Here is a 17396-nt window from a genome sequence, read left to right on the forward strand (position 1 = left end):
TTTATATACCGCCTTTCTGGTCATCGGATTACTCCTCTGACTTTATTCAAGGCGGTTTACATAGGCAGGCGTTTCTAAATCCCTCAAGGGGATCTTTACAATCATAAAGGTTCTCTCTTTCAAGAACCAACCACATTTCAGAATGGATCTTCCTGGTTTGGTCTCACAATATATCATCCAAATTAGTTCAGATAGTGTGCTGTGGTGTGTCTGCATGCAGGCCTGGGGGGGGGGGGCAAAGTCCCCAGTGCCCAGAACATGATAAAACAAACTATAGAAACAATACCTGGTTTGTAGGAAAATTTAGGGAGGGTACCCCAATCCAGTTATTTTGCCCCAGACCCAATGCCAGCTCTCAGAGTCTGTCTATATGTCTGGGTCTTGTCCATGCTGCTGGACATAGATATCACATAGGTGATCTGGGGTTGCTGATTGAGGCTGAATGAGCTCCTTCCATGTATGGCTAATGTAAGATGTCATTGTCATGCCATGCTGCAATGTGCTGTTGTGGCTACTAGGGCTGAGTATAATTGTGGCACTACAACCTGGGGGTCCAAATTCCGACCCATGGGCCAGATCTAGTGCACGAGTAATACCATTCCAGGTACAGTGGTGGTGAGGCCTTACCGTTCTGCCCCACAGCCACCGTTTGTCAGCTTCACAAAGCCTCTCAAGGGGGAGCCACCTCCCCTAGGAAATCAGGATGCAGAGGCTTCCAGGCTGACATGGCATGAAAGCTGCTTCCTGGCGTGAGGCTCTGCAAACTAATGATGAGGTCTTGCCGCCACTGTGCCTAGAACCACTACCGGATCACTTGTTTACAGCGGATTTTTGTCCTCTCCAGTTTGTTCCTGGAACGTCATAGGAGCCTGTCTACACTACACCCTAGTTATACCAACATCCGCAGGCCACCAGTGCAAGAGGAAGATGGCCCCATGAGGTTCTCTAGCACATTCAGAAAGGCAGTCAGTTTTAGGGGACGGGGGGAAATCCCTATAATATTTATGCTCAGTAGTTTTGCTGACTCCAGCAAGACGCCTGCTAAAATTCTAAACTGCCTCCTCAAATTAGCTTCTAATAGAGTATTTAACATTTTGTGGAGGGAAACAAGTAGAGCCGGAGATACTTTTCATCTTTCAGTTTAAGAGCTTGCTGTTAAAACAGTCCTTGACAATATTTTCATTTCATTATCGTCTATCTGCTAATCGTAATCACTGAGTGCTCCTGAGAAAATCAAGTCGCAAGCATATTCCTGAGATCCGTTAATTGTATCACATTGTTCTCAGAAGGAATAATTGGGCAGGAAATGCATCAGAATTTGTCACCCTGAAACTGTTAGAAGAATGGTATCAAAATAGAAGTTAATAATAGCCAAGGCTCATTGAGTAAATGAGTGCTTAGGAAAACCATCTCCACTAATTAAATTCCCTTGTATTGAATTGGGATGTGCAAAGCCACCCCTGAGAAATATCTTGAGTCTTAGTGAAAAACTTCTGGCTTCATGTGAAATTTCTACGTTGTTTCAGCGACAGAGGAATTTCTGAATTAATTTCAAATTTGGCTTTATGCAAAATCTGGTGGCCACTTAGGACTCTTCACATCCTCCACACCTGAGTATTTTTTTTTTCTCCTGCTCATCGAAAAGAGTTTGGGTCTCCACTCAGAAATCCTCAGATGTGTCACCTGAGAAGGAATCTCCAAATTCACTTTGACTGTCTCTTGAGACAGAATCTTAGTGGCAACTGTAATATTTTGTCACAAATATTTATTAGTTCCAAAGGCCAAAGGCTGAAGGCCTAAATCCTAAGTCTCAAGCCTGATTTTTTTTTTTTGTGGCTAGTGAAAACTTATAGTGACCAGACTGTGAAACTTTTTACTTACTTACTTAGAACCCAATCCTGAGCTCCGCGCACCAGCTCACCACCGGCGAGCACTGTCACAAACGTGCCATAAGGCGATGTTCCACTGAATCCAAAGCCTCCATGTTGGGCTCACTACCCAACATGGAGGCTTTTGATTCACCACTGACCTTTTGGTTGGCGGTGAATCGAGTAGCCCCATTGTGGGGCTACTCTATTTACCTGGGGGAAGGGAACGAAACTCCCCTTCTCCCGAGGAGCCGCAGGGGAGAAAATCTATAATCAACAAAAGAAGGAATGAAAAGAGCTAGAAACTATGTGATTAAGTATTTTGCCTCTTGCCTTATTTATGTTGAGACTCCTTTTGCCATTTCAAAGGCTGCTAAATCTGGGAAGCAGCCTTTGGATTTCATGTAAAGCAGACTGACTACATATGCACATCACCCTCTATATTCTGATACCTCATTTGTTCTCTTTGCACCAGCTGCTTGTTCTCTGCTCCTGCAGTTCCCGAAAGGGCAATAGAATGTCTTCTTAGTAGACAGCTTTTCACACTTGGAAGAAGGGAACTCCTCACTTGAGTCCCACTTTTGTTCTCCAAGAAGCAGGCAAGTTGAAGCTAGCTACCCTGCGCCATCAAATAACTGTTGGATATGTGAAGACACTGAGGGAACTTTTTATTATATGTGGTGAACTTGCGACAAAGCAAAGGAATCTTGGAAAATGATATATAAACTGTTACAAGAGATATTGAGTTGTGTATTACCATTCAAACTGGAAATATTTCTCTTAAATGTGACATCAGAAATTAAAGACCAATATAAGAAACATTTTATTGTACATATCAGTATAACGGCAAGAATATTGTATGTACAAAATTTGAAGCGTTTGTATGGCTGGATAGATAATTTTAGTTAAAAAAAAATATTGGCTGTTTAGTTAAATCATTAATTAGTATAATGACAAATGTGATAACTTTTGTATTGATGAGTATTTTTCTTTCAGTTGTTGTTGATTTGTTTTTTGGATTAAGGCATGTTGTAATCGACGGCCAATACCCTCACGTGTAACCTGTGTAGTCCCAGCCCCAAGTCTAACCCATTTTCCTCACCTGTATCTGTAATAAATAAATGAACTTTGCACAGAAAAAAAAAAAATTCTGTTTTGCAAAGAACCAACAATTACGTGTGTGTGTGTGTGTGTGTGTGTGTGTGTGTGTGTGTGTGTGTTCCTGCTGCCTGTTCTGGTGGTGTCCCTCTAGTGTGCATGTTGCCTTCTGGCATGTCGTGTCGCTCTCATGCGTTAAGACACTGTTTCTGTGTTAAGCAAGAAAATAAAAGAAAGTAAAGAAAAATGAAAGTAATGTGTGCATGGGAGGGGGTACAGAGAACCACGGATAAGTGAACCCGCGGATATAGGGGGATGCCTGTATTTCTCTTTCAGGTCATTTTCCCTTTTACACACACACACACACACACACACACACACACACACACACACACACACACACACACACACACAGATTATTTTATTTTCTGCAAGCACAGATGGCTGTTACTAGAAATGCCTTCCCCCTGCAGGGCCAGCCCATCCATGAAACCGATGATACAGTTTGTGTCAAGTGGTGGGTGTCAAGGCAGTGACAGATTCCGGGTGACCTTCGCTCCGAGTCTGCTGCTGCTTCTCTCCAGCCTGCTGCAAGTGGAGATGCAATGACCCACTTCCTTATCTGGTTCTTTCTGCTGATCTCTCACTGATGTCCATACGATGTTCAGAAATTGTAATGTTCATCACCTTTAGTATCTTGGACAGATAAGTTGATAAGGAGGATATATGAATAACAAAATAACCCAATTATGCTGACAGAAGCACAGGAAAATATTTGGGCTGTTACAGACGTAAAATGGCATTACCAATGTGAGAAAGCTGGATCTCGTTTCATAACCTCTGGAGACAATATCTAGCCAGAGGGTTTGAAGGTGATTTTCCCCCTCCCTCAAACTAGGGGTTGTAATTGAAAGGATGAAAACTGCAAGTAAGAAATACCAGGCAGGAGGTAGAGGAGCAGTAGCACCTGCCACAGAGGCGATAGGTAAGGAGATGCCAGCAAATGGGGTACACTTTGTGCACTAAAGCAAACATACAAATCAGGGGAGTACAAGACCTGCCTGGCTTCAGGTGTTCAAGGAGGCATAAGCTGAGCCTGACATACCTCACTACTGAGGCTAGTCCACAAGGCCAGAGTTACTATAGAGAAGGCACTGGTTCAGCAACCATTAATCTTAACTCTCAAAAAGACAGTACTCAGCACAAGAGTTGCCCAGAAGATCCCAATTCTGGAAGTTTTCCCTGCCTCCATTTCCTTCTCCTTCTTCTGTTGTCTACCTAATATCAGTCTAGATCAAGAGTTACCAATCGTTACCGCGTCATGACCCACCTTGTCCAACATGATACTCCTGGTGGTGCCGAGGTAGATCATGGAGGCCTTTGCCGCATCAGACCGGGCAGGCAACTCACTTGGCCTCTGCAGGCTTCAAAATGGCCTGTAGAAGCCATTTCAGAAGCTACTTCTGGAGACAAAAAGTTGCCTCCAAAAAACAGAAGTGACTCGCAGAAGCTTTGGCGGGCCATTCTGAGGCCCATGGAGTGGGTTGCTGGCCTAGCACCACCCAGAAGAGGCTTCTGGGCACAGAGACCAAACACCCTCTTTTTGCAAGACATGTCCTCTTTTTCCGGCTTATGGTTCAGAGAAGAATTTAAATGTTCTCCTTTTCCCTGTGAGCAGGCCCCTGCAGGAAGCACATTGCCTTCTTGTAATTAATAAATTATATGTAATATAGTTTTAAATTTAATAATATAGTGTTTGAAATTAACCACATGAGGTCAAAGTACAAGTGTTTTTAGCTTTTGTCATCTCCAACATATTTCTCGGATGTCCCATGTTTTGGGGTGCCTAGTCCTCTTTTGTAGTTATGACATCTGGTCACCCTGCTTCCAGGGCCTCCCAGTGATGCTGTCACATCACTCCCCCTTCCAGAATGGCTTCAATTTGGACCCAAATGTCAGCAAGAGTGGCTGGGAGGGCCTAGCCACAACTCACACTTTGGGAAACCCTGGTCTAGATTGTAAGTTCCTCAGGGCAGGGTCTTGACCTCTCTCTCTCTCTCTCTCTCTCTCTCTCTCTCTCTCTGAATACATAATGTTTTTTGCAAATTCTTCAACCAAGAATTTAAAATATCCCTATGTCAGGGCACCCCACCAGGTGTACTTCCAGAATTTTGGAGGATGTGGAGTTCCTGAAAGTGGTTCTTACCTAGATTAGAAACTTTGTGACATGGTGGTATTATTAGTGCCATTGATTCAAAGACCAGATGTGCCCCGCCAAAAAAAATCCAAGATGAACTGTGAAAAGATCAGTCTGTGAAACATATTTTTATTGTTCTTGTTGCTTTGTGCTTGCCATTCCTGACAACCAACCTGGAAGCCCGTGGTATTTCATGCTCTCTATTCCATTGTTGAGAACGGCTAGAATGCCAAGCAGTCTGTTTTGAACTGAGCTTCAGAGGTTGTTTCATCTCTATTTGCTGGTTTGCTTCCCAAGCAGATGGAACAGAGGGGAAAGCTTTTGTTTCCGATTGCCTCCTGTGAAAAAGAATTAGAAGCTATTATCAGGAGGCTGCTATCTTTGAGAACCAAGTACGCAATTTTGGACTTTGCTCTTTTACACAGTCACTTTTTTGTGGCTCAGTGTCGTCCCCAGGTGCTGACATGGACTTGCCTGTGGCTATACCGTTTGCATTCACAGAATCTGACACACAGAAGCAGCCAGACAGTCCACAGCAGTTTTAAGGGACAAAAATCTGCTGCAATGAACCCAAGGTGGATGCTAAATTTCTACACTGTTGGGAAATGGGAATTAACACAGTGTAACACAAAAATTGTTTATGTTGAATTTTTAATGTTTCTTACGCAGTTCAGAGGTGCTGATTTCAACTGTAATCTTAGTTATTTTGTATCATCAAAACTTGCTTACTTATCTTAAGTTTTGTGTTTTTATTTCTCCTGTTGCCTAATTCAGTACTTCCCAAACTATGAGTCCATGGCCCACCAGTGGGTCATGACCCAATTTTTGGTACATCGTGAAACTGACATGGCAGGTTAGGCAATGTGCATCAAGGGTTAAACAACTTTGGGTGAGGAGCACTGCTGCCCAATCATCATTATAGTCAGAGAGACTTGAGTTGGCTGGTAAAGTGAAACTTTTTGTAAGGTGGGTCCCGATGCCAATAGTTTGGGGACCATTGGCCTAATTCATTTCAATACATGTTGTATTATACAACTGCATAGGATAAATTGTGGCTACACCAGCAGTCTCCAAAGTGGAGACTGCTGTGTGCCAGGAAAAAGTTCCCTGGCACAAATGGCAACTGCTGGGGGCCTTGTGGTTGTGGTGCTGCTCTTCCCAGAACTGAGCCCCGGCAATACCTGACTGCTGAAAGGCACTCTGGGGCGCTATCAAGCCACTGCAGCCAAGAAAGTTAGTTGTGGCACTAAAACAACAGGGAAGAACTGTCCTACTTGGTTAGCATCATGAGCACCCTAACAAATTATAGGTTGAGATAAGATTGGATTTATAAAATAGTTATAACGGCATGATACCATATGAAGGGGGGAAAACAACATAAGGAACATGAACAATTTACAGTCTAAATATATGAGCCCTTTGCAGGAAAAAATTGAAAAGAAAATATTTCTTTACTCAGCCTGTAGTTAGTCTGTGGAACTCCTTGCCACAGGGTGTGGTGATGGCAGCTGGCCTAGATGCCTTTAAAAATGGGATTGGACAAATTTCTGGAGGAAAAGTCCATCACAGGTTGCAAGCCATGATGTGTTTGTGCAACCTCCCGATTTTAGAAGTGGGCCATGTCAGAATGCCAGGTGCAAGGGAGCGCACCAGGATGCAGGTCTCTTGTGTGCTCCCTGGGGCATTTGGTGGGCCACTGTGAGATACAGGAAGCTGGACTAAATGGGCCTATGGCCTGATCCAGAGGGGCTGTTTTTATGTTCTTATGAGATACCGATGGCATGAGCAACAATATTGGCTCATGTGGTCGACGGTTTTCTTTTTAACTAAACATTAAGATGTGTATTGTTCTGTTAATTTTTTTTTTAATTAACTGTGTCATAGGGGACGTTCCTTTTCTTTTAGAAATGTCTGCACCTTCATATGCTGTTTTCTTTTCTCACTCTGCTGGAAAGAGTGCCCTGCAAGTTATATATTTTTTTTTGTTTGTGCAGTTACAGAAACGGGGGGGGGAGGTTAAAGTATCAGTTTGGCTACACAGAGTGCAATCCGCCAAGTGTTACACCCACACAAGCCAGACTGAAACGAATGATGCTTGTGTGAGAACAATGCTCGAGGCATTAAAGCCCTTGAATCTCTCATCATCTGGGACCAGTATGGCAACAACACTATGTACAAAGAGCCGTGCCGCTCAACTGAACCCAATCTTAGGCAGAATTCTTTTTTTTTTTTTTAAAAAAGAAGGAAAGCAAATGTCACATCATACCACACAGCAGTGTTGGCGAGATGAAGGCACAGGTTTTTATTTCCAAATAGCAAAATATCCATCTTTACAATGGCCAGGGAGGAAAAGAGCCCCTGAGGTGCAACATATCTTCCCGTGGGACCTGTCTTGATGAAGGCAGCCGCTACCATGGGAGCAACAAGCCCAAAGTGGAATTCTTTTTCTTTGATCATAGGTGAAATGGCAGCCATTCACTTAGATTGAATGAAGATGTATATTAGAATAATAGAAATCATAGTCGGAATGAACCCACAAGGTCATCTAGTCCAACCCCCGTCTATAGCAGACCTCCTAGAGCATCTCCAACAGGTGTCTGTTGAGCTACTGCTTAAAGATCTCCAATAAGGGAGAATCCACCACCTCCCTCTATAATCTCTTCCACTGCCGAAATGCCCTTGCCATCCCGAATTTCTTCTTGATGTCCAACCAGAATCTCCTCTCCTGTAGTTGGTACCTATTGGAACTAGTTCTACTTTCAGAGGCTGTTGAGAATAAATTTGTTCCTTTCTCCATATGACAGCCCTTCAGGTATTTGAAGCGCACCTTCTTTATCTTGTTCAGGAATTTGAAGAGCACAGGTGCCTTGCTTCCCCACTTAGCAGGGGTTAGGTCTGCTACCCGCCTGGGGTTCAAGCTATGATGAAAGGGAGGAGAGAACTGAAAGGAAACCTAAATACCATAGATACTCAGGTAAAGTACATGAAATTTTTGCCAAGTAATTCCAATTCTCACTTGCCTTATCTCCAGGTCAGTCAGAGGGCAAGAGCCTTTCAACTCTGTAAAGTTTCCTTTCTCAGCTGAGCTGTTGCTGAGCTCAGGCAGTCACCTCCTGAGCTGCTATAGTTACTTTCCAGGGACATTCCAGCCAAAGTTAACCTTTTCTTCTCCTTCCTTCTGCTGCAGCCTGGTTCTGCTTGGCCAATGCTTGCAAAGCAGGTCTGTTTTTGAAACACCAGGATGCGACCCTCCTTCCAGGCTACAATTCAGTGCACGTCTCAGGGGGAGGGTAAGTTTGTAGTGTACCAGAATACTGACTTCAGAATAACACCCATGGAAAGCAGTGGGTCTACTTCTGAGTAAAAAGGGTTGCAAATATCTCATCTCTCTGCTGTGAATTGAATTGCACACTCTCAGTTATGGGTTGTATGTTGGATGTAGAGCTTCTGGCTTAACACACCAGACACCTTAAAGCTGTCTTTGATTCATGGTTCTCCTCGTGTCCACCTTAAAGGTGGATTTGATTCATGGATCTCCTGCAGTGGTTCCCAACCTTTTTCACTTGCATATCCCTTGGCAGCCCATTTCCATAAATTGTAGCCTTCATATTAGCAAAATGTTTGTAATAATACAAGCCCTCATCTCCTCTCTATGAAAACCCAGACTTCATGTATTCATCACAGTGTTTTCTCTTTTTATCTGTTTGAGGAACAGAAGACTCTGCTTTTGCACTGTTTTGCACCAGAAGTGTGCTGAGAAATTCTGGGTGATTGATCACTTTCCATATTATGTTTCAGCTTTTTTACTGTGCTGGTTTTCAATCACTGGTTCATAGATGAATTGATGACCAAAAACTAGCTATTGGTGGGGCTTTCACAGCCAACTAGCTACCTCCCTTTCTGCCTTGCTGGTCCTTGCAAGGCATTCCTGCCTTGCAAGGCATTCTGGAGCATGGCCTGCCTTTTTCTGCCATTCTGCCATTCTTTTTCAAGTACCCCTAAAGGTCCTGTTGAGTGTCCCTGGGAGTACATGAATACCAGGTTGGGAACCACTGTTTTACTGCTATGTAGTTTACAGTACATTTACTCTGATAGTGTTTACAAAAAGGTGGTGAAGACCAGAATTTAAAAAATAATAAATATGTATTTTATGATCTTTTACTATGTTTTTAAATAAACTAGAGGCTACAGTTCTTAGGTAACAATTAGTGGTAGGCTATTTTTCAGGATCTGGCCTCGGGTAAAATCAGACAAAACTATAGTCAGACACCCCCCTAAGTTTAACCCCCGACTTATCCGAGGGTCATAGAAAATTCCATGATTGCTGGCTCAAAACCTGCCCTTGACTTATCTGTGGGGTCGACTTATGGGCGGGCGCCTGCGATGGGTGGGCCATTCTTTTAGAGCATTGAAAAGGTCTATTTGTCCCATTGTAAGGAGTGGAGCAAGAGTGCAACCTTCTTCCTCGCCACATGGGGGCAGCACATGCAAAATAAGGCTACATGTGGTAGAATTGAATGTGCATTGGCTTCAATAGTGCAGGTGATGGTTCAGCTATTTTTTCCTGACTCTCCAGGATCTTCTTAGGGTTGCCAAATCTGACTAAAGATCCATCTTGGAGATTTTTTTCCCCCCAACATGATATAATGTTGGTAATTTCTGGAGATGCTATTAAAATTTTCAGGATTGCTTTCAGTAATCACCCAAAGATTTATGCTAACCCTTGGAGACTCCTGACCAACTATTTTTTCTACTTTTTAAATCTCCAGACACACAGAGCAGGTACTAAAATTGTCAAGGCACACCATTGGTTTTTTGACAATTGACAAAGCACACTGCATTGGCTCATATTCCCCAATGGCACTGCTAATAAATGACCCTCCCCAAATTCCCATGGCACACCATTTGCAGCACACCAATATGGGGTTGAAAATGACTGCCCCAGACCAATCCTGGAGGATTGGCATCTCTTATGCCTCAAGAAGAGACCTTTCACAAACCAGACCTCCATCCCAAGGTAATTTTAAGAGGGTATGCCAGAAATCAAATTCAGGATTTCTATAGACATTATAGGAGTTCCTCATACACAGCAGCCTCTCTATTGCCCACAGTATTTTCCATTCTGTTGAGAATAATTTTAAGATAGTGTGATTGTAGGGTTAAAAAAAAAATTGTATATTCTTTTAAGTGAATGAATTGTTGTCAGGTTTCCACCAAGTATTCTGGGGAAGAGAAACAACAAAAGAAGTGTTTACTAGAGCTACAAACATGAATCAATTTGATTTATAGCTTGACCACCTAGTTGTATTGGCAACCTTCAGTCTCGAAAGACTATGGTATCGCGCTCTGAAAGGTGGTTCTGGCACAGCGTCTAGTGTGGCTGAAAAGGCCAATCCGGGAGTGACAATCCCTTCCACACCGGGAGCAAGTGCAGTCTGTCCCTGGTCTGTCTCCCTGGCTATGGGCCTTCCTTCTTTGCCTCTTAGCCTCAGACTGTTGGCAAAGTGTCTCTTCAAACTGGGAAAGGCCATGCTGCACAGCCTGCCTCCAAGCGGGCCGCTCAGAGGCCAGGGTTTCCCACTTGTTGAGGTCCACTCCTAAGGCCTTCAGATCCCTCTTGCAGATGTCCTTGTATTGCAGCTGTGGTCTACCTGTAGGGCGCTTTCCTTGCACGAGTTCTCCATAGAGGAGATCCTTTGGGATCCGGCCATCATCCATTCTCACGACATGACCAAGCCAACGCAGGCGTCTCTGTTTCAGCAGTGCATACATGCTAGGGATTCCAGCACGTTCCAGGACTGTGTTGTTTGGAACTTTGTCCTGCCAGGTGATGCCGAGGATGCGTCGGAGGCAGCGCATGTGGAAAGCGCTCAGTTTCCTCTCCTGTTGTGAGCGAAGAGTCCATGACTCGCTGCAGTACAGAAGTGTACTCAGGACGCAAGCTCTGTAGACCTGGATCTTGGTATGTTCCGTCAGCTTCTTGTTGGACCAGATTCTCTTTGTGAGTCTGGAAAACGTGGTAGCTGCTTTACCGATGCTCATGTTTAGCTCGGTATCGAGAGAAAGAGTGTCGGAGATCGTTGAGCAAAGGTACACAAAGTCATGGACAACCTCCAGTTCATGCTCAGAGATTGTAATGCAGGGAGGTGAGTCCACATCCTGAACCATGACCTGTGTTTTCTTCAGGCTGATTGTCAGTCCAAAATCTTGGCAGGCCTTGCTAAAACGATCCATGAGCTGCTGGAGATCTTTGGCAGAGTGGTTAGTGACAGCTGCATTGTCGGCAAAAAGGAAGTCACGCAGACATTTCAGCTGGACTTTGGATTTTGCTCTCAGTCTGGAGAGGTTGAAGAGCTTTCCGTCTGATCTGGTCCGGAGATAGATGCCTTCTGTTGCAGTTCCAAAGGCCTGCTTCAGCAGGACAGCGAAGAAAATCCCAAACAAGGTTGGCGCAAGAACACAGCCCTGCTTCACTCAGCTTCGGATGTCAAAAGGGTCTGATGTGGAGCCATCAAAGACAACAGTGCCCTTCATGTCCTTGTGGAAAGATCTGATGATGCTGAGGAGCCTGGGTGGACATCCGATCTTGGGGAGAATCTTGAAGAGGCCGTCTCTGCTGACCAGGTCAAAAGCCTTCGTGAGATCTATGAAGGCTATAAAGAGTGGCTGTCGTTGTTCCCTGCATTTCTCCTGCAGTTGTCTAAGGGAGAATACCATATCAGTGGTGGACCTGTTGGCTCGGAATCCACACTGCGATTCTGGATAGATGTTCTCTGCAAGTATCTGGAGCCTCTTTAGTGCAACTCGGGCAAACAGCTTTCCTACAACGCTAAGGAGAGAGATGCCGCGGTAGTTGTTGCAGTCACCCCTGTCACCTTTGTTCTTGTACAGCGTGATGATGTTTGCATCCCTCATGTCTTGAGGTACTCCACCTTCTCTCCAGCAGAGACAGAGGATTTCATGCAGCTCAGTGACGATGATCTCTTTGCAGCATTTTAGGACTTCAGCAGGGATGCTGTCTTTTCCAGGTGCCTTGCCAAAGGCAAGGGAGTCCAGGGCCACGTGAAGTTCTTCTAGGGTTGGTTCACTGTCAAGCTCTTCCAGCACAGGCAGGCACTCAATGTTGTTCAGTGCTTCTTCGGTGACTACATTTTCTCTGGAATATAGCTCAGAGTAGTGCTGTACCCAGCGTTCCATCTGCTGCGCCCGATCCTGGATGACCTCGCCTGTGGCAGACTTCAGAGGGACAATTTTCCTCTGTGTTGGACCTAGGGCCTGCTTGATACCATCATACATCCCCTTGATGTTGCCTGTGTCAGCTGCTATCTGTATCTCGGAACAGAGCTGGAGCCAGTAGTCGTTAGCACATCTCCTGGCAGTCTGTTGGACTTTGCTGCGAGCAGTTCAGAGGACCTGCAGGTTGCGCTCACTGGGACAGGCCTTGTATGCTGCTTGAGCTCTCCTCTTTTCCTCAATGACTGGTGTCAACTCCTCAGAGTGGGCTTCAAACCAGTCTGCCGCCTTGTTGGTCTTCTTGCCGAATATGGACAAGGCGGTGTTGTAAACGGTATTCTTGAAATGTTCCCATCTGTTGGATGCGTTTGCGTCGGCCGGGCCTGGAAGAGATTCCTCAAGCGCTTGTGCAAATTCCTCCACTTTTCTCTGATCCCGGGTCTTGCTGGTACCAATGCAAGGTCTTCCTTCCTTTTTCGTGTGATACAGTCGCTTTGTTTGCAGTTTCACTCTGCTGCACACCAGGGAGTGGTCAGTGTCGCAGGCAGCACCATGATAACTGCGTGTGATCTTGATGCTGGGAAGGCTGGAGCGTCTGGTGAGGATCAGGATCACCTAGTTATAGTTCCTTATATTTGGTGAGGGTGAATTTTAAAGCTGCAAGTAAAGGGTACATTTTTTAAAAAAATATTTTGGGATCTGTTCTGGTTTTAGTGTATTATTGAACCAGAGAATGAAAGATATGGGCAGCCCGATCCTAAGCCATGGCAGCACCGGCAGCCCATGCGCTGACCCAGCAATTAGAACGTAAGAAGAGCCCTGCTGGATCAGGCCAAAGGCCCATCTAGTCCAGCTTCCTGGATCTCACAGTGGCCCACCAGATGCCCCAAGGAGCACACAGGCCAACAGACACAACCTGCGTCCCAGTGCCCTCCCCTGCATCTGGCAATCAGAGGCAGCCTGCCTCTAAAACCAAGAGCCTGCAATTGCTGGTGCAAAAGTGCCATTTTGAAGTTGGCACTGAACCTCCACACTGGCAGGATGAGGAAGACAAGCACCCAGTGGTAAGTAACCCTGCTGCTTGGAGGGGAGGCTTCTCAGGTGGGGAGAAGGTGGGGAGAAGGTGGGCAGCAGGAGGGAGAAGGTGGGCAGCCAAAGGGCAGATTGGGCCCAGAAGTTGGGCAGGGATGGTGGCAGAAGCTGCCATTGAATGCTATCCCTCTTCTGGAGCTGTGAAGCCCAACACTCCTCACTTTTGCACTAGTTAAAGAGCTGGCACAGATCCAAGTAGATCCATCAGGGCCGCTGGGGCTCTACACACATCTTAGAAAGGATATAGTGGAACTAGAAAAGGTGCAGAAGAGTGCGACCAAAATGATTACTGGGCTGGGGCACCTCCCTTATGAGGAAAGACTACAGCACTTGAGGCTCTTCAGTCTAGAAAAGAGGTGCATGAGCGGGGACATGATTGAGGGCGCAATCCTAACCCCTTATGTCAGTGCTTTCCAGCACTAGCATTGTGGTGCCAATGGGGCATGTGCTGCATGTTGGATGTCACTCACGGAGGCCTCCTCTAAGGGAATGTTTGTTCCCTTACCTTGGTGCTGCATTGCCCTTATGTCAGTACTGGAAAGCACTGGCATAAGGGGTTAGGATTGCACCCTGAGACATAAAAAATTATGCAGGGGATAGAGTGGCTAGAGAAATGTTCTCTTCCCTCTCACACAACACCAGAACCAGGGGACATCCACTAAAATTGAGTGTTGGGAGAGTTAGGGCAGACAAAAGAAAACATTTCTTTACTCAGTGTGTAATTGGTCTGTGGAACTCCTTGCCACAACATGTGGTGATGGCATCTGGCCTAGGTGCCTTTAAAAGGGAATTGGACAAATTTCTGGAGGAAAAATACATCACGGGTTACAAGCCATGATGTGTATGTGGAACCTCCTGATTTTAAAAATGGGCTATGTCAGAATGCCAGATGCAAGGGAGGGCAACAGGATTCAAGTCTCTTGTTATCTTGTGTGCCCCCTGAGCCATCTGGTGGGCCACTGTGAGATACAGGAAGCTGGACTAGATGGGCCTATGGCCTGATCCAGTGGGGCTGTTGTTATGTTCGTAAGTCCTGAATGGACAACCTGGCTGTTCCATCCCACTCCTTTACAGGCAGGCTGCGCCCAAATTAAGGGCGCAGTCCAAAGCCTGCTGCTGAGACTGGTGTGTGCCTACACACCAGTCTCAGCAGCAGGCTTTGGACTGCACCCTTAATTGATTTGAATTTGTTTTATGGGGGTGTTAAAATATTCTTGCTTGATGATGTCGCTTCCAGCCATGATGTTACATCCAGGTCAATGACATCATTTCCAGTGGGTTCCGACAGATTGCTAGTCTAAAAAATGGGTCCTGGTACTAACAAGTTTGAGAACCACTGATTTAATGAATTGACAGTCCTACTTTTATTTCCCATTTAGCCAGCTCTGCCTTGGTGATAGTGTCTCAATGGTTGGTTGGCAACCTTCAGTCTCGAAAGACTATGGTATAAGCCTACAGCACCCGGTATTCCCTGGCGGTCTCCCATCCAAGTACTAACCAGGCCTGACCCTGCTTAGCTTCCGAGATCAGACGAGATCAGGCATGTGCAGGGTAACAGTTGCTGCTGATACTGCCTACATGTTGCTAACGCACAAGTCTTTCCAGTCTGTACCTCTTCAGAATTCTTTGTGCTTCAGCAGAGTACACGAGATTGGACACTGTGGAAACAGCACAGCAAAGAAGAAAACCTGGCAAGTGTCTCACTCTGTTACTTTCATTTGAACTCCGACAACATCTGACCTACTTTATTGATGTCTTCACTGAGAATGATTGGAGGAGCTCTTCCACCTTTCGAAAGGGGTGGTGGAAGACAGATGTTCACAAAGCAGAGATACTGCATGAAGCATGAAAAAAACACAGTTGTGGCAGGGAGACACATATAATGCATCCTCTGACAACAATGAAAAAGAAACACAAAGAAATACTTCAGACAACAAAGAGAATAGATGTCGTTATAGACAAATGTGCCATGTTCCTGTAAAGTTATAAAACAATTCTAGAATATTTTTTTTTTTGGGGGGGGGGGATTTGAAACTGCAAGAGAAAAAAATTGAAATGTGAGGAAAAATATATATGTTTGCCACCAAATTCCCCTTCATGGAAATTTGCAGACTGGTAATAAGGAGTCAATTGGGCAGGAGCCAGCAAGGAGGGCATGCAATAGAAGCAGGATAGTACTGGTGTCACTCAGTGTGGGGTAACTCATGGTGTCACCCTGCTTGACCTTTTCTCATACCAGTTGCAGCCAGAAAAGTCTCCAGAGCCCAGGTCTACTGGGCTCCCCACGGTGGAGCCCAGGTCTACCTGTTTGGTAGACCTGGCCTTGAAGAGAGTGAAAGATGGAGGTTGGACCAACTGGGAGACCTGGTCAAGTAGACCTGACCTCTGCCTTGGAAAGCCTAGTAGACCTGGGCTTCAGGGACTTTTCCAGTTGTGGTCAGGTCTCCCTGGGTCTGCATAGACCAGGGCTCCAGAATGGGTTGTGAGCTTTTGCAGTCAGCTCCTAATGGTATCACCTGGTGCTACCCCTACCCCCTGTACCTATAGTGACACTGCTGGGGGAGTCAGTGCTCCTCATCCTGACAGCTATTCTAGCCAATGGAAGCAGTGCTTTCTGGAAGTTCTGGGCCAATCAGCCCCAGTTTCCTGCTTTATCTTTAATTATGTCTTCTGTAGCACTGTTCCCAATAGCATTTGTCTTGCCGGAATGCATCTCTCATGTTACAAGAGGTATTATTGTACACCTTTACCTCTCTATATCTACCAAATCCATTCCAGAAAACAGCCCTTATTGTGAAAATCTGGGTGACTACAATTACTATAGTGTGTCTACAGGAACATAAGCCCAGCTGGATCAGACCAAAGGCCCATCTAGTCCAGTTTCCTGTATCTTCTTATGTTCCTAAGCTGAAGGAGATGGCACACACTGTTATTTTACAATTTAAAGTTCAATGCATCCAAGAGCAGGCTTTTGCAGTTGCCCACAAATCTTGACACCCCCCCACTGAAGTCTCTGCCCATCACACATGCTGAAATTTCAGTTAGCAACCTTGAGAAAGGCACATAATCCTTACCCATTTCTTTGAGAGCAAAGAAACATACCTCCTGCTCATTTTTTTCCCCAAATTATGTTGCCATGTTTTCTTTTTTCCTGCCTCTGTTCCTGAAAATTACATTTCTCTTATAGGCAGAGGAGCAAGTTAGGGCTACAATTTTACAATCAGTTGGCAACTCCACTGCTGACAGACTCTTGGCATTAAACAATGTAGGTTTAGGTCAGTAATTTTCTTTGGCTTTGATTTCTACCACAACCTAACCTCACAATTGAGTTAAAAGTACCAGCAATAGCCAAAAGCTATGTGTGGGAACATGTTTATTTCTGCTTTTAAACATAGTGAAGCCCTTTATGATCTCCATGGCTCTCTCTGTGGCTGTTGACTTTCTAAAATGCTGGGTGCACAATAACGCACCCAATAAATTTATCATATTTTATTATACATTACACTTCAAGTGCTAAGTACAGCAGAAGGGATTTGCTTACACACTCTTTCTAGTCTGAAGTCAGCCTAAATTAGAGAGAGTGCGAGAGAAATGCTTTTTAAAAACTCTCCCGAGATATATAGTTATCTTGCTTGCTTGGTAATAAGAGCTCAAGCACAATGTAAGATTTATGAAGATATTAACCAGAACCAGTAAGGATGAACTCTACATCATGCAGTCCTTAGCATATTTAGGCTGACCCCTAGGAGCTAATATTATCTTCAGTGTAAAGCAAGAACAAATGTGCGATTCAATCACACTTCTCCACACAGTTGGGAGAACATGTGACATTTCTGCAGTAAGAGGTTCAGGGTGCATGTCTGAACATATGGAGGTTCTTGGTGGTGGTGGTGTCAAACTCGTTTCAT

General features: G+C 45.0%; 1 pseudogene; it reads right to left on the reverse strand.

The window, feature by feature from the left end:
• Window positions 1-14937: 14937 nt before the first annotated feature.
• LOC136656325 (5S ribosomal RNA) lies at window positions 14938-15057 on the reverse strand (annotated as a pseudogene).
• Window positions 15058-17396: the final 2339 nt, after the last annotated feature.

Source organism: Tiliqua scincoides, chromosome 6 (assembly GCF_035046505.1).
Source record: "Tiliqua scincoides isolate rTilSci1 chromosome 6, rTilSci1.hap2, whole genome shotgun sequence".
Classification (NCBI taxonomy): Eukaryota; Metazoa; Chordata; class Lepidosauria; order Squamata; family Scincidae; genus Tiliqua; species Tiliqua scincoides.